At 55.1% G+C, this 22,651-nt stretch overlaps 1 protein-coding gene across 2 annotated transcripts in view; it reads left to right on the top strand.

Annotated features, from left to right (window-relative positions):
- SBK1 (SH3 domain binding kinase 1) overlaps positions 1-22,651 on the top strand; it is a 47,159-nt gene that overhangs the window by 11,142 nt on the left and 13,366 nt on the right. The window contains exon 1 of one of the 2 annotated variants that reach the window (XM_032431027.1): positions 14,093-14,907. The exons of the other annotated variant lie outside the window; for it this stretch is intronic. The gene's annotated coding sequence lies outside the window, so the exon portion shown is untranslated. Of the gene's footprint in view, positions 1-14,092; positions 14,908-22,651 lie in introns of those variants that run through there. 2 annotated transcript variants of the gene reach the window in all.

Genomic DNA, 22,651 nt, shown 5'->3' with positions numbered 1-22,651 from the left:
ACGCACTACAGGATCCCAACTACCTGATATTCTGAAAAATACAAATCCGCAAAGGCAGTAAAAAGATCAGTGGTTGCCAGGGGGCTTGTGGGGAGGGAGCAGGGGGATGACTAGGTGGAGCACGGGATTTTTAGGACAATGAAATTATTCTGTACAATAGTGCAATGGTGGGTCCACGACACCATGCATTTGTCAGAACCCATAGAATGTACAACACAGAGGGAGCCCTCAGCCCCAACTATGGACTTTAGTTCATAATAATGTATCTATTGGTTCATCCATTGTAACAAATGTACCGCCCTAAGGCAAGATGTTAATAATAAGGGAAACTGGGGGCATCGGAGGCGGGGGAGGTCTATGTCCTTTCTGTACAATTCTTTAAGCCTGAGACTGCTCTACAAAATAAAGTCTTGGGGGCACCTGACTGTCTCAGTCAGTAGAACACGCCACTCTTGATCTCGGAGTCATGAGTTTGAGCCCCACGTTGGGCATAGAGATTACTTTAGAAAAACAAAATCTATTCTAAAAAAGGAAAAGGAGGGTGTGGAGAAAGCTTAGTATTCCACATGAAGCTGTCAGTAATGTTTCCACAATATGTAGGTACCAGCAATGTTCCGATGAGACTGTATTAGGAGGGCGGGAATAGGAAGTGTGTGGGGGACGGATGTAAGGGAGTGTAAGGGAGCTAAATCCTCATCTTCCAAAGTGGGGAGTTGGCAGGGAAAACCTAAAACTGGAGAGAAGCAATGGGAAGGTGCTAGGTAGCAAACCCAGGAGTAAAAATTCCCGCAAGAGTTGAAAGGATTGTCCTCAAGCAGTGGGCAATGGGAGTGGGGCTGCTCGTGTTTCTTGATTCTAAGCTGTGGGCACGTTTAACTGGAATAAAAACCCAAGCCATATTTGCAAAAGGAAAGTGGAAAGAACACTAAGAACAAAGGAGAGACGTGGAGGTGGTAGGGCAGCGACAAGAAGCCAGCTCTGTCCGGAAGCTTTGCGCACCGTGCGGGGTAAAGGAGGAGATGCCCAAGCCTGCGTGCCCGTGGCCACGATCCTGGGACAAGAACAAGGTTGGTGGAACAGGGAGGCAGGGGAGTCCTGAAGAAACAAGGTCCTAAGGGAGGCTTGGCCTCACACGGAGGAGGGCTTCCCCCAACCCAAGCAGATGGGAAGAAGCGAGAAGTGAGCAGCTGGGTGGGTTTGTGCTTTCGTGGCGGGAGGCAATCTGATCCATCTGTTTTCTCAGTGAAGTGGGAGCCACGGTTGGAGGAGAAAGGAGAAGGTGGGAAGGAGTCATCCAGGACCTTGCTGCTCAGAGTGGGGTGGACAGACCAGAAGCATTGGCACGAGCTGGGGGCTGGGTAGACAGGCAGGATCCTCAGCTCCACCAAGGTCCCTAGGAGACTCACAGGCAGATGGAAGTTTCCCATCCCAGAAAGGGGGAAAAGAAGCTGGCAGGCATAGCGGGTGGTGGGGGGCGGCAGTGAGTGCCCGTTCAGGACTGTGAACTAGGAGGGAAGCTGCCAGCCCAGTGCGGGATGCTCGTGCAGAGCTGGCTTGCTCGGTGCAGGCAGAGAGCGGGTGATGGTTGCCATCCTGCCAGGCAGGGACCGCGACAGCAGAGGGGGGGCACAGGAGTGGGGGGTCTAGGCAGCAGCTATGGTGATGGTGTGCGGAGCCCAAACAGGACGAGAGGGACGGTGGTGGCACAAGGGGCTGATGGGCAGCGGACCGGTGGGCTCGAGGAGGTCAATGAGGTCAATGAGCTGTTGCATGCGGGTACCAGAGTAAGTGACCACGAGGACAGAAGGGGGAGACACTGAGATCTCGGGGTGGGGGGTGAGGTGTGGGGTCATTATGAGATCTGAGGTGTAAGCTTGGAAGCAGAAGAGGTTGGGAAACCGAGAGGCCTGCTGTAGGCTGCCTGAAAGTTCCTCTATCCTCCCACCGCCCCCCCGGAAGTTTGCTCCCACAAATCTAAAGATGGCGAGAGGAAATGGATTGATTTGCTCTCGGGTGTGGTCTGTGCATCATGATTTTTGAAAGCTTTCCAGGAGATTATAATGCGCAGCAGAGTTTGAGAGCCCCACAGGTGTAGACAAAGAGACCCAGGCATTGACAGAGAGAAAGGGCCAAGCAGGGGGACAACAAGAAGGTACCCTGGAGTGGGCATAGCCCAGGGAAGTCTGACCAGGAAAAGGGGCCTCAGGTGAACCAGCTGGGCAGCGGCACATGTCCTGTGTTGTAGGTGAGCGGAAGATGGAGATGGGGCGGTCTTCCTCTGCAGGACCAGATCGTAAGCAGGGGTGTGCGAGAGTGTGTGTGAGACAGACAGGCAGACCGTCCCCCAGTCTGCGCTGCATTGTGTCAGACTAGCCACTAGAGGGAGCGCTGCGCTCACACATGCAGGGACTGGACCCGCGGGTCGCCGGCGGTGAGGCTTTGGCCTCTTGATAGGACAGCTTCCATGTTCTTGTTGCAGATTTTGTAGCCACACACCCCTGGGTTTAACTGCAGTCCCCACTACTTCCAAGGCCGGGTGACCTTGGCCAGGTTACCCAAGTGCTCTGTGACCCAGTTTCGTCAGCGGTAAAATGGGCACGGCCATGGTTCCAACCTTCTGAGATTGTTGGCAGCATGAATGAGGTCATGCCTGGGACGCACGGTGCCACACTGGGGGATGCTAACCCGACGTGATGGTGGAGGAGGTTTTGCTGTCGCCTCTGTCTCTCTCTGCTTCTCCTGCAGCCCCTCGGCCCAGCCCAGGCCCAGGGACATGGAGATGGGCTTTCTGGGGTTGGGGGAGAGCAGAGACTGGGGTGGGGCAGGTGGTCCCTAGGGGCAGGGACAAGGAGAAGCCCAGTCACCTTCCCTCCCTGCTCAGTCGTGCTGATTCTCTTATCTTGGAGCATTTCTCATCCTCTGGCTCATTCCCAGCCGTGGTCTCACCCTTCTGGCCACTGTACCTTCCTCCCTCCTCTGGGGAGCCCAAGGGACCAGCAACTACCCTAGCCTGGCAACCACATCATCCCTGGAGCAACGCCACTGCCTGGTACCCAAGGGGCTCGGAGGGGGTGCTCCTTCCCAGCCATTCTCCTAACTGGCCCCCTCACTGTCTCCTGCCCACACCAGCCAAGAGCTGACCTATCAAGCCGCACCACAGGGGGACCCGCATTTCCAGATCTGCAGACACCCCAGGTGCAGAGGTTGCTCTGGGAAGAAGGCCCACAGAAGCAGCCCACACAGGGGGACAGCCTGCCCTGACATTAAACACCGATTTGCCAGTATTGTTAAAAGCAGGGCATTATATCCTAAGATCTGGATTTCCAACTTCTCTTGAAAACTTGGAGGCTCTGAGAGCCTGAGCTTACATTCCCACGTGGCACCAGTAGGCCCCAGGGGAGAGGAGGCCACCGTGCAGGTGAGCCAGGCCTCTCTGGTTTACCACTGTCCCCACCCAGGACGTGTCCCCCAGCCACAGTCCCTCCCCGGCCGCTGTGAACATCTCAGTCTGGGAGCCTGTGCCAGAGAGTTCGGGTGAACCCTTCCATGGTGCCGCCGCTTGCCCAAGGCAGGCTGAAATGAGGTGGAAGATCAGGGTTCCCCCAAAATGACAGCAGACCCTCAAGGGCAAGGAACCCTGGGGACCAGAGAGCTGCTTAGTGTCCTCACCTGTTCATAGAAATTCATGGTCCAGATGCCCACCGTAAACTACACACACACACACACACCCCTTACCCTCGTGGTCCAATCCGTCAGCAGAACCCCCGCTTCTCCCCACCTTTTCCTCCTACTGCCCCAGTCCAAGTTGCTGTCTTCTCTAACCCAGCTGGGTGCAGGAGGCTCCTCATTTCTCCTCTTGCCCCCCAAAGGCTGTCTGCCCCACAGCAGCCAGAGGGAGCCTATGAAAGCCCATGACATGGCTCATTCCCTCCAGTGATTATGGTGGCCTTGAATGAACTGTCCCCATTACCTCTCGTCTCCTCTCATGCTTTACCAGCCTCCTCATTGTTCCTGACATCCCAAGCACACTCTGGCCCCAGGGCCTTTGCACTGGCTGTTGCCCTGGCTGGCCTATTGTTCCCTGCCCAACCCCCACCCCCACCCCCGTATCCACATGGCTCCCTCCCTCACCTTCGTCAAGCTTCTGCTCAAGTGTAACCTTCTCTATGAGGACTTCCCTGTCCTCCCTGTCCCCTCTCCGCTTTGTTTCCCCCCTCGCATGAATCCCTTGCATAACTGTTGACTGGAGCGCCCTGTTTGTTGTCCTCCCCGTCACGAGAATGGGTGAGAACAGAGATTTTTTTTTTCTGTTTTGTTCATTGCATAGAGGAAGCACGCAACAAATATTTGGTAACTGAATGAGTGAAAGGATAAATGGGTGAAATGAGAGCGTGCGGAAGGGCTGTCAGGACTACCAGATGGTGTGTGTCACGCAGGGCCCCAAACCTGGGGCTCACTGCTCTATCATTAGCGTCTTGCAATTGTACGAACTTCATCTTTGAATTTGTAAGTGAAGTCTGATGGGACATCCCGCCCGCGTCCCCTGCGTGGGTTCTCAGCTACCGGCTCCTGGCCCCACGCAGTCACCCCTGCTGTTCCTTCGTGTGGCGGGGGCCTGGGTGAAGGCAGGGTCCAGGCTGGGTCCAGGCTGAGTGTGCAGTGGGGTGGCCCCGGGCACCTGTGAGGGGCTGCACTGACCCAACGCGTAACCCCGCGCGCAAGGGAGCATGACACTGAACAGTAACTAAAAACCCGCCATGACGGCCTGAGAGAGAGAGCTGGGTAGAAGGGCAGGCTTTTGCTCCGCTTTCTGAACAAGAGGCCCACATTCTGTAGCTGGCCCTACTATCAAGGGCTCACGCCTCCCCAGGACTAAGTGCTCTACCCGCCGGAGCTGGGGTGGTGATGGTGATTAGAGAGAAACAAGGCTCAAGCAAGAGAAGGCCCCTGGGGCTCCTGGAGCAGGTAACTGGCCTGGAAGAGAACATTCCCTCGACCTCCTGAAGGCCCTGCCCTGTCTGCACGGTGAGCAGGAGGCTGAGGATGAGCCAGGGCAAGCTCCTTCCTCCCTGGCCTCAGTTGCCACATCCGTGGGCCGGGACAAGAGGCCTGCACATCCTTCCGACAGTGACAGTTGGCAAGCTTTGCAGACTTACACGCGGTGGGATGTGTGCGTGGCAGTCATGGTTCCCGGCCCGCCACGGGGCTTGTCAGGTTGCTCTGAAGGGTTCCTAAGTCAGGGCTCAATTTCTGTCCCTGTGCCCCAAAATGTTCAAAGGGAACCTGGTTTTAGCCCCCAAGGGATGGGTGACAGGGACCAGCCCTCAGTGATGACTTCAGGCCCAGGTGTCGATCGTATATACGAGCTTGGTGAGGGTGTCAGACCTTGATGGTAAGTTCCGACCGGCCCCTGGGGGTGGCCGCACACCCTGATGGTCACTGCAGGTCTTGGTAGTGGCCTCAGACCCCCGTGGTGGCCGCAGACAGACCCTAGTGACACGTGGGAGGCACCAGGCATCTCATTCCCTGGCCCTCCGTCCTGCCTAAGCCCCCATCCCTCCCCAGTCATTAGAATTTGAGCCATTCTCCAGGATCCACTTAATTAGCCAAGCTCATTAACTCCCACAGGCTTCTCCTCCCCACCTAATTAACTGACTTAATTAGGGCTTGCAGGCCTGGCTCCACCCAGCCCCCTCCTGCTCCCACCCTGCCCACCTCCTCCAGGCCCTGGCTCAGCCGAGCCTCCACCAGGCTGGGAATGGATTGGTTGTGGCCGGGACCCTTCTAGCACCCAGACCTCTGCCCTGTGTCCCTCCCCACTCCCTGCACCCCAACCCCAACATTGTCCCAGGACACCAGGACAGGGCTCCTCCCGGGCAGGGCAGCAGCTCATAGGCAGAAATAGATAGAAATCGGGAAATTGTGATAGGGAGGGGCAGGGGGAGAGAGATGGAAATGAGGCAGAACAGAATGGGATGAGAGGAGGAGGTGAGGATGGCTTTGTTGAGACGGATGGGCTGGGCAGCACAGTGGCTCTGGGCCTGGACTCTGGAGCCTGCCTGGGTTCGAGTCCCAGCTAGGGGTGTGAACTTCAGCAAATACCTCCCCTTTCTGTGTCGTGGAGACACGATGAGAGCAGCCTCACCATAGGGTTGTCGTGAGGTTTGAATGAGTTAATATGCGTATGATGCTTAGGACTTGGCCTGGCACAAATCTGTGCTTGTGAAATAAGCAGGCAGGGATGAACAGAGGTTCCCTGAGGGCTGGGGGCTGGAGGAAGGGATGGGGCGGCCAGAGGGTCCCATCCCTAGGGGGCAAGGACACCCCCTCCCCAGGCAGATTCTGGGAGGGCCAGTAATGGACGGAGGCCGCCTACTGGGCAGAGCCCTTGGCCTGGGAGAGGCTAAAAGAATAAGAACACAGTGTCCATTCCCACTCCAGGGATGGAAGAGGCTGGCCTTGTTAGTTCAGGACCTCTACAGCCCATGCCTCAGTTTCCCCATCTGGGGGAAGGCCAAGCCTTGTGGCAGTAGCTGGCATACCCTCGATGCCTAATAAACGGTTTGGGGGGCAGGTGCTCAGCTGCGCTTCACCTCCCCTGGGGCCAAAACAAAGAAGGTGTGCTGTGCTGGCAGGACGCATGTCAGACAGAAAGCAGAACTTCCTGGACTTGAGGGGTACAAGCTCTGCAAGGTGGGAGAAAGGAAGTGTGTCCCAGTTGTTGAGCAGGCTCTAGGGGAGAGATGGAGGTTGATACCCAAGAGTGAGCAGGAAGCAGGGAGAAGGAGGCTGAACGCCGAGACGGCCCTTTCCCTGTGTAGCCCCTGCTCACCCGCCCCTGCTCACCCGCCCCTGCTCACCCGCCCCTGCTCACCCCTTGCCAACCCAGCGCAGCTGTCACTTTCTCCAGAAAGTCCTGACATTTGTCTCTCCTTTGTAGTCTGATCTCGGTCAGAATTTGCCATTTATTGGTGTGATTAGAACAGTGTCTCCCCCACGAGGCTGGAAGCTCCTGAAGGCAAGGACGGCTGTGTACCTCACCTATTTATACCTGGTGCCCCCTTCCGGTAGGCGCCCATTATCGAGAATGAATGAATGAATAAATGCATGCCTTGGCCTAGAACCCAGAGGTTCCTGAAGCTTAAAGGGAAAGGGACCCCATGTGGCAGCCCAGGAACCCACCTGCGTGCTCAGCTATGAACCCACCCAGCTCCTCAAGTGACCCCAAGAACAAGTGCCCTTGGGGAGCAGGAACTAGACTCCGAGGATCTGAAACCCTTGCTCCTGGGCGGGCTGAGCTCCCTCTGAGAATTCCCTTTCACAACCTGGGATGCTGAGGAAGTAGTGAGTATGGGGACAGACGGCAGAATTATTCATTTACCCCTGCATTTTTAAACACTTCAGAAACCCACATTTGTACATAGTATAAAGAACTTGGGGTTGTAAGTGGCAGAGACCCAAGTCCAGCTCACAAGCACAAAAGAAACTTTAGGGGGTTACATACCCGAAAAGTCCAGAGTCTTCAGGTATGGCGGGATCCAGGGGCTCAAATGATGGCATGAGGATTTTGACTCATCATCTCTTGGTTCTGCAGTCTGCTGTTTTGGCTTTAACCTCTGAGAGGGTCTCCCTGGTAGTACTAATTCCAGACGTATATCTCTGTATCTTTTGGTTCAGTGAGAGTTATTTCCTATTGGCCCGGCTCAGGGTACAGACCTATCTCAGAAACAATCAGGGTGGGGCTCCTGGGTGGCTCAGTCGGTTAAATGTCTGCCTTCGGCTCAGGTCATGATCACAGGGTCCTGGGATCGAGCCCCGCATCGGGCTCCCTGCTCAGCGGGAAGCCTGCTTCTCTCTCCCACTCCCCCTGCTTGCTCTCTCTCTCTCTCTCTCTCAATTAAATAAATAAAATCTTAAAAAAAAAAAAAAAGAATAGCTTTTGCAGTATGTGATTCTGTGTTTTCTAAAGCCAGATCCAGGCATTATCTAAAATGACCTCACCTCATACTCTCTGAGAGACACAGGACTGGGCTGTAGTTCGGCTCCCTGACCCCCTGCACTCATACCTGCTGCTCTCCTTAGGGGCTGGATGTGGCTGTTTCTCTGCGAAGTTGTGGAGGGAGGATCTGATAGGTCCTCACCTCCCCACCCCCAAGCTTATTGCAGGGGAGCAAGAAGCATCCTCTGGAATCCTCAACAGACTCAGGGCTACCCAGAGCTGGTTCAGTCCCAGCTCCTTCCTCGGGAATGGAGGACCAAAGCTATCTCCAGGAAAGTAGGCATTTGGAAGGAAACAAGTGCTGTCTAGTACACATCCCCAGGGGTCTGGATCTCCTGATGCCCTAGTTTGGGTTTCCCAGAAACAAACCCTGAGACAGGGATTGGAAAGGAAGTCGTTTATTTGGCAGGTGATCTCAGGGAGGGGAGTGGAGAAGCGGGCCAGGAAGGCAATGCCAAGCAAGTTACTGCAGGTACTGCTGTGGGTGTGAGCAGAGCAGGCGGGATCAGACAAGGAAAAGTGATGAGGATGCTGGCAAGTAGGAGTGGGGGAGGGGCCGGGGAAGACTGGGTGGGGGACTGACAGCGTCTGCCACCAAGACTAGCACTTACCACGGGGCCCTGGGGTTGGCATGATGCTCACATAGTCCAAGTAGAGTACAACTCTCTTATCAACTCTCCCCCCATCTTTTAGCAACATTACCCCAATTTTCCCTTGGGGACCCGTATTCCTTGACATATCCTTCCCTAAGCATTAGGGGGTTCTCGGGGGGAGGAGGGGCTCACTTGTTGGGCTCTAGGAGTCGGCTTGTGACCCAGCGCCCACCAATCAGTGTCTACCAGCCCCCTGGTCACCCTGATTGTTTCTTTTTCTTTTTTTTTTTTTAAGATTTTATTTATTTAGGGGCGCCTGGGTGGCTCAGTCGTTAAGCGTCTGCCTTCGGCTCAGGTCATGATCCCAGGGTCCTGGGATCGAGTCCCACATCGGGCTCCCTGCTCGGCGGGAGGCCTGCTTCTCCCTCTCCCACTCCCCCTGCTTGTGTTCCTGCTCTCGCTACCTCTCTCTCTGTCAAATAAATAAATAAAATCTTTAAAAAAAAAAAAAAAGATTTTATTTATTTATTTGACAGAGAGAGAGACAGTGAGAGAGAGCACGAGCAGGGGAAGCAGAAGAGGGAGTGTTCTCCTTCTCCCTCTCTCTCTCTCTCTCTCTCTCGAATAGATAACATCTTTAAAAAATAAATAAAATTGAAAAAAATAAAAAGGCTTCCACTGAATAATTTTTAATTATTTTGAAAATTGTAAAAGAAAATACAGAAAAGTGTAAACCTGTGCATATCTACAGCTAGAATCAATGTTAACATTTTGTCATATTTGTGTCAGATATTTTTTTAAAAGATGTATTTATTCATTTGAGAGAGAGCACACGCAAGTGGGGGGAGGGGCAGAGGGAGAGAATCTTCAAGCTGACTCCCCGCTGAGCACAGAGCCCAAAGCTGGACTCAGTCCCACGACCCATGATATCATGACCTGAGCTGAAACCGAGAGTCAGATGCTCGACCGACTGAGCCACCCAGGCGCCCCCCGTGTCAGATATTTTTAATTAAAAAAAAAAGAAAAAAAACATGACACAGAAAAATGAATTCCCATTATCTACCCTGACCCCAGGCCCATTTCCTAGATTCCATCTCCAGGAGCAACCACTCTCATGATTTTAGAGATATTCTTCTCCTATCCGTTGGCAAGCTTTCAGCTACAAGGAGCAGAATTCCCTTCAAAGCCGCTCCAAGTACAACTCAGCAGCTCAGCAATGTCATAAAGAAGCGGGTTCTTTCCTCTCTGCACTGCCATTATACTGTACTTCCCATCATCAGTGGCATCCTGCTGGTTGCGGTCGCAGTGTTGTATTTTGACACGGGAGGTGGGGACTCATCAGGACTCTTGCCGGAACACTGTGTTTCTCACTTCAGAATATATTCTCCATAAAGGTAATGAGAGATTTAAAGATCCATCACCTCCAGCTGCTGTCCATCCTGGGCTGCCCTGCTGTCTTCCTTCTGATCCATCCTGCGTTCTGGTGGAGCTGTTGGTTTTTGTTATCGGCAATAGCTTGACCTGTGTCTCCCAGGGGCGCTGGATGCTCCTGTTCCTGGCTGTGAAGAGCTTCCATAACCTTTGCTCAGAATGTCATCATGGTCTTCAGCTTCCTAAACCTGATCTGCTCTCTGAACTACTCAGGCACCAATGCCACCAGGATCTCTGGCCATGCTGATGGCCTGGGCATGATGGTGGCCATCTGGGCAGAGGGTGCTTCCTGCACTATCATAATGCGGACCAACAAGCCAGGAATGCCTTCTCTTTGTCATGACTGGGAACGTGAGGCAATAAGGAGCATCACAGAACACAGAAATCCCCAAATGCCACCATTTTTCCCCAGCATGGGGACTACCAATATGGCCGACACATCGATTTCAGTTCAACTAGTAGAGTCACCCAAACTCATATAGTTTGAAACGTAATGTATATATTCTAGAGGACAGGGACTCTGTTTCGATTCCTTCCCCAACCCCCACAACAGTAGCAGAAACTTCTGACATATCAGTGAACACAAGATGCAGCCAAAGGGAGGTCCTGGGATGGATTCCTAGCCCCACAAGCTTCCTTGAGCACGGAGTGGCAAACTGATTGCCTGCGAGTGTGAGTCCACACCAACATCAGAGAGGGTGTGGGGCCCAGGCCGAGGAAACCTAAATGGACATCTGTTTTCTGATGTTTCTTCTGTGTTGTTATGGAAATCAGAGTTAAGTTTTATCTTTGTGTTCTGCTATCCAGATCACACCCATTAAGACCCTCTCTGGAAGGGCAGCATTGCTTTGGATACAAAAGTTTGAGCTATCAAGAGTGGATTATCCCCAGGTGTCAAGGAAAAAGGAGTGCAGCATTACGAATAGCTGTTTTAGCTCCTCTCTTCAGATATATTGTGAAGGTTCACTCCTCCAAGAAGTGGGCCAAGGATGGGGTCAGACGCTGCAAGCAGCTATCTTACTGGGGAAAACGCTTGGGCAGGAAAATCAGAAGGGAGCCAGAGGAGGCTGGGCGAACCATCAGCCTCAATAGATCCAATGCGTGGAAGAGGAAACACAGGAAGGAAGGTGGGATAAGAACGTTAAGAACGTTTTGATGAAGCCAATGGGAAGTCCTTGATCCCCAGTTGCCTATCAGGGAAGCTCTGTGTCTCTAAGGAACTGGGCGCTTTAGTGTTTTCGAGGCACTCAGTCACTGACTGGGATCAGCTAGAAGGAAGCAAAGTGGGGCCAGCCTTCTTTGTGAACTCTGGAGAGCCTCCACCGCTGCTGCCCTGGGCAGTCAGAGATCTAGATGGTGCGTTTTCATGACTGCCACATCCCACCCCTCGGGCCACGCAGCTCCGCCGTGGATGCCTTGAGTCTGTCTTTCTAAATGGAAACTGTGAAGAGGGTGGTTGGTGAAATGAACTACAGCCCCTCCCCCTCGTTGTACTTGATCTCAGGGCCAGGACTGGTACCGGTCCTTTCCCCCTTTACTACCCATTCTTAATTATCCACACTCTCAACTTGGCAGGTCTCCATGGATCTCCCGGGGGTGTGACCCAACCCTTCAGTCCTGAGGGGTCTAAACTCTTGGTTATCATAACCAATGGATCACTCCAATGGATTACTGACTTCCACCTGTATTTCTCCCTGCTCCCACTTTGTATAAGCAGCCCTGCCTTCTTCTAGTAACTAATCAGGGTACTTGTAACTTCTAGTAATGGATTAGGGTCAATTATAACTGCCAGGAAGTGACTCCTCTTCTGGCCTGCTGGTTCCAAACACATGGAGCCCAAAGTGCCCTGGCAACAGCCACAGCTTAAACATTAAGGGGACCCTGGATGTGTCCCCTGAGAAGAGTGTGCCCCCTTTGGGGACCAGGACTTCTCACCCTGCAGAGGGGCGGACTTGAATACCCATTTTGGCAAACATTTACTAATTGCATTGTGGGTAATCAAATCCCCAGGCCAGGAATGAGGGAAGGCTTCTGCAGAAGGTGGCCTTGATAACCTTTGATCACCATGGCTGGGAGCATTTCAAGGCCAGATTCCGCTCCTGCCCCTCTCTAGGCCTCAGTTTTCTCGTCTGTAACAAGAGGAAAACGCACTCTAAATTCGAATGTTCTGGGACTCGGTTACTAGACATTTCCTTCCCTCTTTCTCCCTCTCTAGCCTCCTGCTTCTGCCTGCCCCATAACTTAAACCCCTCCATTAGTCTGTTTGGGGCAATAAGGCCTTACTGGGAGAGGTGTAGAACAAAAGGTGAAATTTGAAACTCTGGACCATCAGCAGGACATGGAGGGGGCAGAGAGGAAAGGCAGACAAAGAAGAGATACCTGGAGTGGGGAGGGGTGGGGATAACTTGTATGGAGAACAAAGAAGAGGGGAAAGGTGTTCTACTCAAAGGAAACCAAGTGTAGAAGGCACGGAGGTCTGAGAAAGCACATATTCTAGGAACGCTGGCTAAGGTCAAGGCTTAATGGAGCAGAGGGGACCTCATTATGGAAGGGTAGAGGCCCCAAAGGCTACGGGGTCTGAACACCAGGATAGGGAAGTTAGATTTCTCTCCCTGGAGGTAACAGGGCATCCTTGGCAATGCTATGCAGAGGAGCAACCCAGTCCACTTAGTGCTTTACAGAGCTGATGGTCCCACAGTACTTGGATTCTAGAACAAAAGCATCTAGACAGAAGCAGGAGGGAGAAAAGCTGGGAACTTAGACAATATTCTCAGAAGCAGAGTTTCCAAAATGATGGCCCATGGTCTAGATTTGGCCCCAAAGCACATTTCATTTGGCCCATTCACTATTTCCGAACTTGGGGATTGGTTTCAAATACGGAAAAATTGGAAGACGCTACGTTAGAATATGGATTTCCTGCTTCTCTTGAAAGATCATCTGTCCTGTCCAGGCCCACGATGCTCCAGTTTGCCTCATCTCACCACTTCCTATCACCTGACACCTGACCCTTGTCACTAATTTGTGTGATCTATAGATACATGAGTCTGCCATCCCTTGTTCAAAATTATCTAGATGCAGTCAGGGTGGTTGGGAAGAGTATGCTAGGTGGAGAAAACAGCCTGAACAAAGAAGAAATAGGGAAGGTGCTGGGTGTGTTGGGGGCTTTTTTGTTAATGAAACAGTGCGGCTGGGGCTTCATGGAGGAGTCTGAGAAAGAGGGGGAATAGGGCCTGGGAGGATGAGTGGTCTCTATCTCATCTCCACCCTCATCTCCCCCGCTTCCTTCTAGGCCACCAAACATCAGCATCAGACAATGCTCCTTTCTAACATCCAGGTAGTGTCTTTGCACACGCTGCTCTCTCTGTTCGGAATTCCCTTTCCTCTCTTCTCTCTGGCGAGCACTGTGCAGATCAGCTGCATCCCACGACTAGTCACTGTTCATAGCGGGGGTCACAAAAAGCGACCTAGTCTGGTCACGCGCGGCCCCCAAGGCCCCAGGTCACGACCTCTTCCCTGAGTAGACTGGTAGTTCTCCGAATTCTCGCTCAAAATAGAATGGATGGATGGATGGATGGATGAGCGGACAGACGGGACAGACTGACGGATGAATGAATGCACACGGGATTGCAGAGCAGAGCTTGGCTGTTTCCCTCCTTGGAACAGACACATGCTCCGCCCCACAAGAACAGACTGGGACAGTCTGGGGCAGTCTGGTCCCGAAGGGGCCAGGAGGCTGGACCAGGTGACCCTCTCAGACTCCCCCGAGTCCTCCCTAACCTCGTTCTCGCCCCCTCGTGGGCTCTGACCTAGAAAAGACGGGGGTGGGAAGATGGAGAGGGAGCCCACGGGCGCTAGGACCCAGCGCGGCCGGAAGGCGGGGTGGGGGCGCCGCGCGCCGCTCCTTCTGCGCGGGGAGAATCTGCGCCCCGCGGCGCGCGGCGGGAGGGCGCGGCGGGAGGGCGAGCGCGCGCCGAGGTGAGTGCGCGTGCGCGAGAGCGCGCGCCAAGCGGGGCGGACAAAGGGGCGGGCGGCGGCGCGCGAGCCGGAGGGCGGAGCCGCGGGCCAGGCGGGCAGGTGCGCGCGGGCCAGAGGGCGGAGCCGCGATGCAGCGATGGAGCGCTGCCCGGGCGGGCGCCGGGGCCGGGGCCCGAGCAACTGGCGGATCGCGAGCCGGAGCCGCAGTCAGAGCCCGGACCAGGCCGGGGTTCGGGACCTCAGGGCCGGGCTGCTCGTAGCGGCGGCAACGGAGCCCCCCAGCGGCTGAGGGGCTTCCTCCCAGTTCCTGCCGGTGGCCGGGACTCAGCAAGCCCCCGCAGCCGGGGAGCGCGGGGATACCCCCCACCACATCCAGGACCCAGAGACCCCCAAGAAAGCGGGAGACCCCTCCAGATCCAACAGAGAGCGACTCCCCAGCTGGGGAAAGCGGAGACTTCCTCCGTATTCAGAAGACAGTGACCTCCCTCCGGTACGGCTAAGACTACCCCTCTTCAATCTGGGCCCCCCCAAGACCTAGAACGCAGTGACCCCCCGTCCGGGATTGCTGGGACACCCCCCCGTCAAGAACCTGGTCATTACAACTCCACACCTCAAGACACGAAGACCCAGCTCAGAACGCCCCTAGATCAGGGGGTTCCTAGACCCCCCAATTCCGGTACACAGGAACCCCAAATCTAGGGAACTGAGGACAGTGCGAGAGCTACCCCTCACCAGCAAGAGGCCTCGGGGCCCCCTCAAAGCTCCAGGACCCGGGCGACTGAGCCCCTCGCGGCGCCCTTCGCATCCCAGCCTATGGTTGTGGCGCCCTGAGCCCCCCCGGGCCGGGCTGACGGAAACCGAGACGGCGCCCAGGCCCCCTGCCGCGGCGTCCCCGCGGCCCCAGCCCAGGTAAGCCGGGCCCAGGTGAGTGGCCGCCGAGGTCCCTAACCCTGCAGGTGGGGAAGGAAGTATTGGGTGCACACTGCCCCCTCCCCAGCGTCGCCATGGAGCCGAGGCTGAAGGACGTCTCTTTGTGTCTCGCTCGGAGGAGCCGCCCCCTCCTCCTCTCCCTTCCCCCACCTCACACCCTAGCCCTGGGGTTTGGGCGCTGCTCCCGGGCCCCACGGGGGGAGTAGTGGTAGAGCCCCTTGTGCCATAGAGAGGGGGGAAGAGGGTGGAGAGTCTCCCCCCGCCCCTCCCAAAACTGTGAGCCTGGAGCTGTTGGACTCTCAGTCCTTGGAGTAGATTTACCCCTCCCCCCCAGGCCAGGCTGAGTTCTCAAGTGAAGTCCCCCCTGGGAAGGGAAGATTTGGGGATGTCCACAGGTGAGGGGGTCTGTGGCATGTGGCCCTAGGGTGATGGCTGAGGTTTTGGGTGTGTGTCTTTGTCTGTGAGAGGGCAGGGAAGGGGTGTGTTTGAGAGAATGGGTGGGAATCCTATATTTTCTCTGCAATTCCATTGCCCCCCCGGCCCAGGCCACAGGGAGGGGCTTCCCCCAAGTCATACTTTGTATGTTTTGCAGGAGGGAACAAGCTCTTTCCAAAGTGAGGCAGTGATTTCTGGGGAGGAGAGGTAGTCTGGACGAAGAAGCCATTTCAGGTCAGGGCACCTTTCTGTCCCCGTGTGCCCTGGGGCCAGCAATCCCAAGACCTTCCCTTCTCCTCCTGATCTCCATAATACCCAGGGCCAAACCTCAGGTTGGATCCGTGTGTCCTGGACAACCAAGGGACCATTCTAGGTCCTTGCTTTAGCTTTCCAGGCTATACACAGCAGTAACCCAGGCCGGCCCTCAGTGAGGTCCCAAACCCCAGGCCCCGCAGCTCATGGGAAGACAAGCACCCAGGGGATGTTGTACCCTGAAGTTCTGGATCAGAGATCCCGAGAAGGGGCTGGACCGTGCTGAAGGAACACTCTGGGCTGCTGGGGTTCCCCCAGTCTCTTCTCTCTGAGCCCTCTGCAGGCAAGCAGTGATGCTGGGGGAGGCAGGACTTGGTACAGGTAGCCTGGGAGTCCTTTGTTCATTTATTTATCTAACAAAGCTTTAGGTAGTGTTTGTGATGTGCCAGGCACTGGAGTCAGGGGCTTTTCTCCCCACATCATCCCGATCCCCTTTCCTGATCTCTCCGGGTCAGAAGACCCTGGGCTGCTCTCAGTTTGCCCAGGCCACTCGCTGTTGGGCCAGTGGAGGTAGGCCTGGTCAGGTCCAGCTGACCAGTCCTGACCCCACACCTGAAGCACCTGGTCCTCCTCTTGCTGTAGACTTGGGGGCCCTGAGCCTGGGTGGCTGATCCCTCTACTCCCCCATTCCCAATACCAGGTGCCCCCCCCACCTTCTGCTGGCATTGGCCCACGGGAGAGGATGTGACCAAGGAGAAGAGGTTGGGGGTGCTTCCGGCCAGACCTCTGGCAGCCCCTCCTGCAAATTCAAGGACAGCTGAGGCAGCCACCCTCAGCCCCGCTGCTCTGAAGACTGGGTGACCTTGGACAAGCATGTGGCATCTCCCAGAGAAAATGACAGAGAGCGAGCCACTCACTCTGCAGTATGTAGATCACAGTTGGGCCACGAGGAGCACCCAGGTGTATCCTCTCCCTCTCTGAAGGAGTTCATTTCCAATGGGTTCCCAGGAGCCCAGGGCCTTATCATATGACCCACAGGCAAGGGAGTGGAGTGAGAGGCCAAATCCAGAGATTTGAGTCACTGTGACTAGGGAAAACCATCAAAAGGCCAGAGGGGGACCGGAAGTAAGATCTCCCCTCCTCATTAACCTGCAGTGGCTCCCCACTGAGTCTGGAATAAAGCACAAGTCCAAACCCTTTGTGGCGTGCCCCTAACCCGTGCCTCTCAGCCGTCAGCTCGCTCCTCACTCACCATCTTCTACTTCTGGCTCCTCTCCTCTGTGTCCTCTGATTCCCTCCCTCCTTTGGGGCTGGTCCCTCAACCTGAGAAGCCCGGCCATAGGATGGCTCAGGAGCAGCCTTCTGCCTCCAACTTCCCTTTTGACCTGAAATGGCCTGACCCAGAGAGCAGAGCTGAGTTGGACTGGCTGATGGTTGGCTTGGAGACAGTAGCCCGTGTCCTCATGTGCTGGGAGACCTTGTCTCCACATCTAGACCCTGGGCTCCAGGACACGAAACCCCAGGTCTGTCTTGTCCACGCTGCGGTGGCTTGTCCATCCTAGAGGCCAGCGCATTGTACAGCACCTGTGTAAAATACAGCTTCTAGACGCATTCTGGTGATCCAAATAGCGTTTTCTCGTGTTTGCGTTTGTTGCCAGTGTTGAAAACAACATACGATTTCACAGGCGAGTTCTGATTTTTGGATCTTCTTGAATCAGATGACGTGGCATCCCCAGGCCAAAGCCGAAGAATCACCTCCTTCTTTAAGGGCACTTGCCCTCCAGCCCACCCGGGGCCTCCCCTGGCCTGCTCACTCATTTACGTGACCTGCTGGCCCCTCCTGCAGGCATCTGGCTTTGCAAGCCCAGGGCGGAGGCCAGAAAATGTTTGCTCAGCGTGTGACCTTCGTCTGTATGTGTTTTGCACACGTGGGTGTTCCTTGCCTCCACCATGGCCAAGTTAGGACAGGCACAGAGCAGTATCCCTCCGGGGCTAAGTGGGGAAGTGAACCCGAATCCCTGTAGCCAGAACATCCCAGCCTGGCCCCACCTTTACTCTGGGCTCCGGCCTGTGACCTCTCATTGTGCTAGAAGGATTCAACTACCAAAACCTTTTTAATTGTCCTGCTTGCTCAGGAGCAGAAGTCCAAGGCCATAGGCCCAGGCACTGCTGAGGACTCTTGGGGGAGGGCTGCTGTCTGGACCTCAGTTCACCCATGTGTCCAGAGAGGAATTGGACCTGAGGTTCTCTCTGCTATAAGCTTCCTCCTTGCTCTAACTTTCTAGGACTGAGTTCAAGGCGCTCTAAGTTTTGGTCAGGCAGGAGAGGTAGGGGCCTAGATGCAGGAGTCACTCAAAACTATTGACATTCCCTAAACATTAATGAAACCAACGGGTGTTGCCAAGTGGCTGGGCCGGGGGCCAGGGGCCAGCACTGGGCCCCAGCCACTGGGCATGGCCCTGGAAGGGAATGTGCCATCCTCCTGGATGAAGATCTATAGCAGCCCGAGGTCAAGGGACATAGCAGAGCACCATGCTTGAGATCCCAGGCTCTGGACTCTGCCAGGGTTTCCCACTTAGCTGCCGTGTGACCTTGAGTAAGTTACTTATCCTCGATGTGCTTCAGTTTACTTCTTTGGAAAACAAAGATAATACCTACCTCAAGGTCATCCAGGGGAGTCAGTGAGCTAAAGCATGAAGAGGGCTTAGGAAAGGGTCTGGCACATAAAAAGTGCTCAATTAACTATTGGCTCTTATTAAAAGGGGCATTGGCAAGCAGGCCACTAAGCCTTGGTGGTAACGCCACCTCAGTTTCCCCATAGCCAGTCCGGGGAGACCACAGGGCTTCTGCTGTCCCCATGAAAGGGGAAGAGAGTGTTGGAGAGCCCGTACTGTGTGGTGCTTAAGAGCGTGAAGCATGACCCTGCTATGGGTGGGGTGGGGTGGGGTTCGAGCCTGAGAAGGCCCTTCCAGAACCTGGCGCTGTGGCTCTCAGGGTGGGATCCAGGGCAGCTTAGCCAGAGTTCTGTAGTTGAGGCCCTCCTTCCCACCTCTGCTTTCTAGGTGAGGCACCTGCCTGTGTCTGCTGAGTGAGTTCCCCAGGCGGCTGGGCATCAGGCCAGAGCCAGGAGCAGCATCTCCAAAGGATCCCGAGTCTTACCCAAACCACCCACTCCCTCCCCTGCTCCCCTCAGCCCCCTGTCTGGCCACAGGAAGCAACAGCAGTAGGCCTGAAGGGTCCAGTTAGAGCCCCTCCTCTCTCCCTGCCATAGTTCGGCTTCAGTCTGGAGAGAGAACAGGTCCAGATTCCCAGCTCAGCCCCCACTTGGGGAGCCGCAGAATATCAGAGTTGGGAGGAAGCAGTGGAACATTTTTCAATGTCAAGTGCTCCCTGCCGGACACTGGGCACTGCTTTCTCATTTAGTGCTGAGAACAGCACTACATTAACCCAGAGGGAGGATTCTGACTGCCCACCGCTGTGAGCCACCAAAGTGAAACCGGCGTTGAACTGCCTGGGTTCGGATCCCACCTGTACCGGTCCCTAGCCATGTGACCTTGGACAAGGCAGTTGTCCTGTGCCTCAGTTTCTTCTGATGCAGTTATGGGGGTGATAAGAGCCCCTACCGTCTAGAGTTTTGGCGAGGACTGTTACAAGTAAAGCACTTCAGCAGTGCCTGCCACTTCAGTGTTTGCTCTGTCGCTTCTGCCACACCCTGCGGGGTATGCAAATGAGCTGGTCCGGGCGGGAGGAAGCCACGGCGATTCCCTGCTGCACCAGCTCTCCTCCCCTGCGACTCCAGCCACAGAATGTTCCAACTGCCTCTGGTTGTTGGGATGGCCCTGAGGGACCGGCGTGGAGGCTGGACAGGACAGAGCCTCCTCATCCTCCTCCTGGTCAGGCCCCAGAGAGGCTGCACAAATCCCCACCCCAGCACCCCCAGCCCCCATCACAGCAGGAAGACTTCCCTCTCCCTAGCCAGGGCCCACTGCCCTGGAGGGAGATCTTCCCATCTGCCGGCCCCGACCCCAACTGTCTCCAGGAGGGGCAGCGAGGCCCCCAGTTAACATATTTTAGTGGCAAAAAGCACGACCTCTAGACCCTGCTGTGTGACTTTGGGCAAGGTGCTTAACCTCTCTGTGCCTCGGATCTCTCATCTACAAAAAGGGATGGTGCTAGTACCTGCCTTGTAAGGTCATTCTGAGGATTAAGTGAATGAATATTCGTAAAGTGATGTGAACGGCACTGAGTACCCCACTAAAGGTTTGCTGTTAATGTTAGTCCCACAAGCCCTGAGCAGAAAGGGAATGGGAGTGCCACTTTTACAGGTAAAAAAAAAAAAAAAATGGAGACTCAGAGGTGAAGGTCTTTACTCGAGCTTCCATATCTAGGATTCAGAGAACATTCTGCCCACTTTTCCACCATTCACACACAGTTCACAGGGCAAAGCCGGCCAGAAGGACCCAACAGAACCTAACCTGGGCTCTGGCTGCAATTCTGGACATGTCACCCAGCTTTCCTGCTCCCACACCTCTGCTCACATGGGGCCGTGACAGGCGAGCCCTGCAATACAGAGGAATCTGCAGTGCAGGCCCACGGAACTTTTCCAGAAGCTTCTAAGGCTTCCCTCACCCCCTTCCTCCACAGCCACATGCCTAGGGCAGTGGTGGAATTGCTGTGGGGGGCTGGACTCCAAGTCTCTTAAGGGTAAGCTAGGTCAGGTTCGTGCTGTCTCTTCACCTCCCAGAGCCTGGCACACAGGTTGGCTTCAGGAAGGGTTTGCTCAGGTTGGGGGTTTGGTGTGCGTGTCACCGAGTGAAAGCCAGGTCCTTGCCGTGGCCTCCTCACTGTTTCCAGAGCCTCTGCCATGAAAGCTCTTCCACCACCATATCCACATGCCTGGAGCCTTCTCAGTGGGACCTTTCCTGACCACCCACCTGTCTATGATCTCACCCCTCATCCCTAACATTTCCTCACCTCTCCCTGCTTTGTTTTCCCCTCTAGGACTTCGTACTCTCTGACCTACATCTCTTAGCCACCTTCCTGATTGTCGGCCTCCAAACTAGGATGGAAGCTCCTTGAGGGCAGGTCCGTTTGTTTGGTTCATGAATGTATTCCAGATACAAGAACAGTGCCAAGCACGTAGCAGAGGCTCAACAAATATTTACTGAACGTTCTGGAGCCAGACAGATAGCTCTAAGCCACTTCTTAGCTGTGTGACACCAAGCATGTCAGCTAATCTTTCGTTCTCTGAGTTTCCGTTTCCTGAGCTTTAAGGGACATAATGGGAATAATAATAGCTTCTCCCAAGATTGTCATGAGGTTTAAACGAGTCTCTATATATACATAAAGAACTCCGTATTTTACGTGGTTCGTAAATGTTAGCTATTATTAATAACCTTTTAACCTGCATATTATCCCCATTTTACTGATGAGGAATGGAGGCACAGAGAGAGTAAGTGACCTACCCAGAGCTTCATGGCTAGAAATTACCCAGGAATGCCTGAATGTGGGCTCCTTCCTCCTTCTACCCCCTCTGTAGGGGCTCGGGAAGAGATGAGGGCTATAGCTAGGGAAGGGCTCATTTCTCCAGGGAGCCTCTGTCTCTCCAGTAGTCGCCACCTGTCCACTGGTGGACACCCAGCCACCGCCCCTGGGCCAGTCAGCGAGTGGCAGGCCACCTCTGTGCTCTCAGCCCTCCACTCCTGTTGATCGGCCTGGGTGCCGGGCTGCCCGCCTCACCCAGGCAACAAGGCTCCTGCCTCCTCCCACACCCACAGGGGCTGCCATAGGCACTGGGCCCTCAGGCAGCTGGGGAGGGGTGAGGCCCGGGACTGCTACTTCCCCCACAGGGTCTGGCTGGGGAGGGCGAAAAGAGGCAGAGAGCCCGTTCCAGCTCTGGGCACCAGCTGCAGGCGAATAGCGTCACAGGCTATTAATAACCACCAAGGATGTGCCCCAGGGAAGGGGCAGACTGCGCCAGCTGGAGGGGAGGCTGAGGCAGAGCCTCGCAGCAAGGGGAACCCCAGGCTGCCCCTAGCGGGGAGGGCAGCGGCGAGAAGGTCGTTTGCAGTTTCTGCTGCTTGATCTTGGGAAGGCTTCAGCTCTTCCTCTCAGTCTTCCCACCTGGGAAATGTGGGACCTGGGTCAGATGGTCTCCAAAGTCCCTTCTGGCTCAAGCGCGTTCAGGGGGTGAGATTTAGCCGAGCCCAGACAGCCGCCATTTCCAGCGTAGAAAACCAAGGTGCAGTCAGGGTGCAGCCTTCCCCAAGATGGTACAGAGTCACGGCCAATCCACGACAGAACCATGGTCCCAGACCCCTCCGTCCAGCCAGTGCCGGCTTAATTCTTACAGAGGCCCACGTTAGACGGGCATTGTCAGCCCCCTTTTACTGATGGGCAAACTGAGGCTTCAGCAAGCGGCACAGCCTGCCCAAGGTCACACAGCAAGAAGGGGCGGAGCTGGAGTTGGCACCAGGAGGGGAAGCAAGGAAGTGATTGGAGAATATCCTTCTCTTCCTCCTTTTGAACAGAACAGGATGTTTGCTGGAGTCTCTGTGTTGCAGGACCAAGGGGAGGGAGAGGCCTTATCTGGAACCTCTTGAGGGCTCCCTGGGGCCCTGACACCCCCCGCCAGTGTTGCGTGTAAAAGTGTGCACAGGGTGACTGGGAGCTTTTTCAGAGGAGAGGGTACTGAGCCTTCAGTGACCCATGAAGAGATAAGAACCACTAAAGAGCTTATTTCATAGATTGGAAAACTGAAGAGAAGGGAAGGCAGGGGGCTGCCCAGAGCTCCCTGGGACCAGCAGCAGGGGTCCGTGCTCTGCCAAGCACCTCGCAGGCCTCTTTCTGGGGCCAAAGGGCCAGGCTCTGGGTCCCCCCACTCCCTGGCAGCAGATAGGATGACCCCCATGTGAACACATTTCTGCATTGGGGTAAACAAATGAGGGTCGAGGACCCCCTCTAGGGAAGGTGGCCAACAGCAGAGAGCCAGACTGGGGCACCTGCCTTGGGGACATAAAGAGGGCTCTGCTCAAGG

This window comes from Phoca vitulina, unplaced genomic scaffold, assembly GCF_004348235.1.
Source record: "Phoca vitulina isolate PV1807 unplaced genomic scaffold, GSC_HSeal_1.0 scaffold45, whole genome shotgun sequence".
NCBI classification, from domain to species: Eukaryota; Metazoa; Chordata; class Mammalia; order Carnivora; family Phocidae; genus Phoca; species Phoca vitulina.
This window is presented reverse-complemented; position numbering and strand designations above follow the sequence as displayed.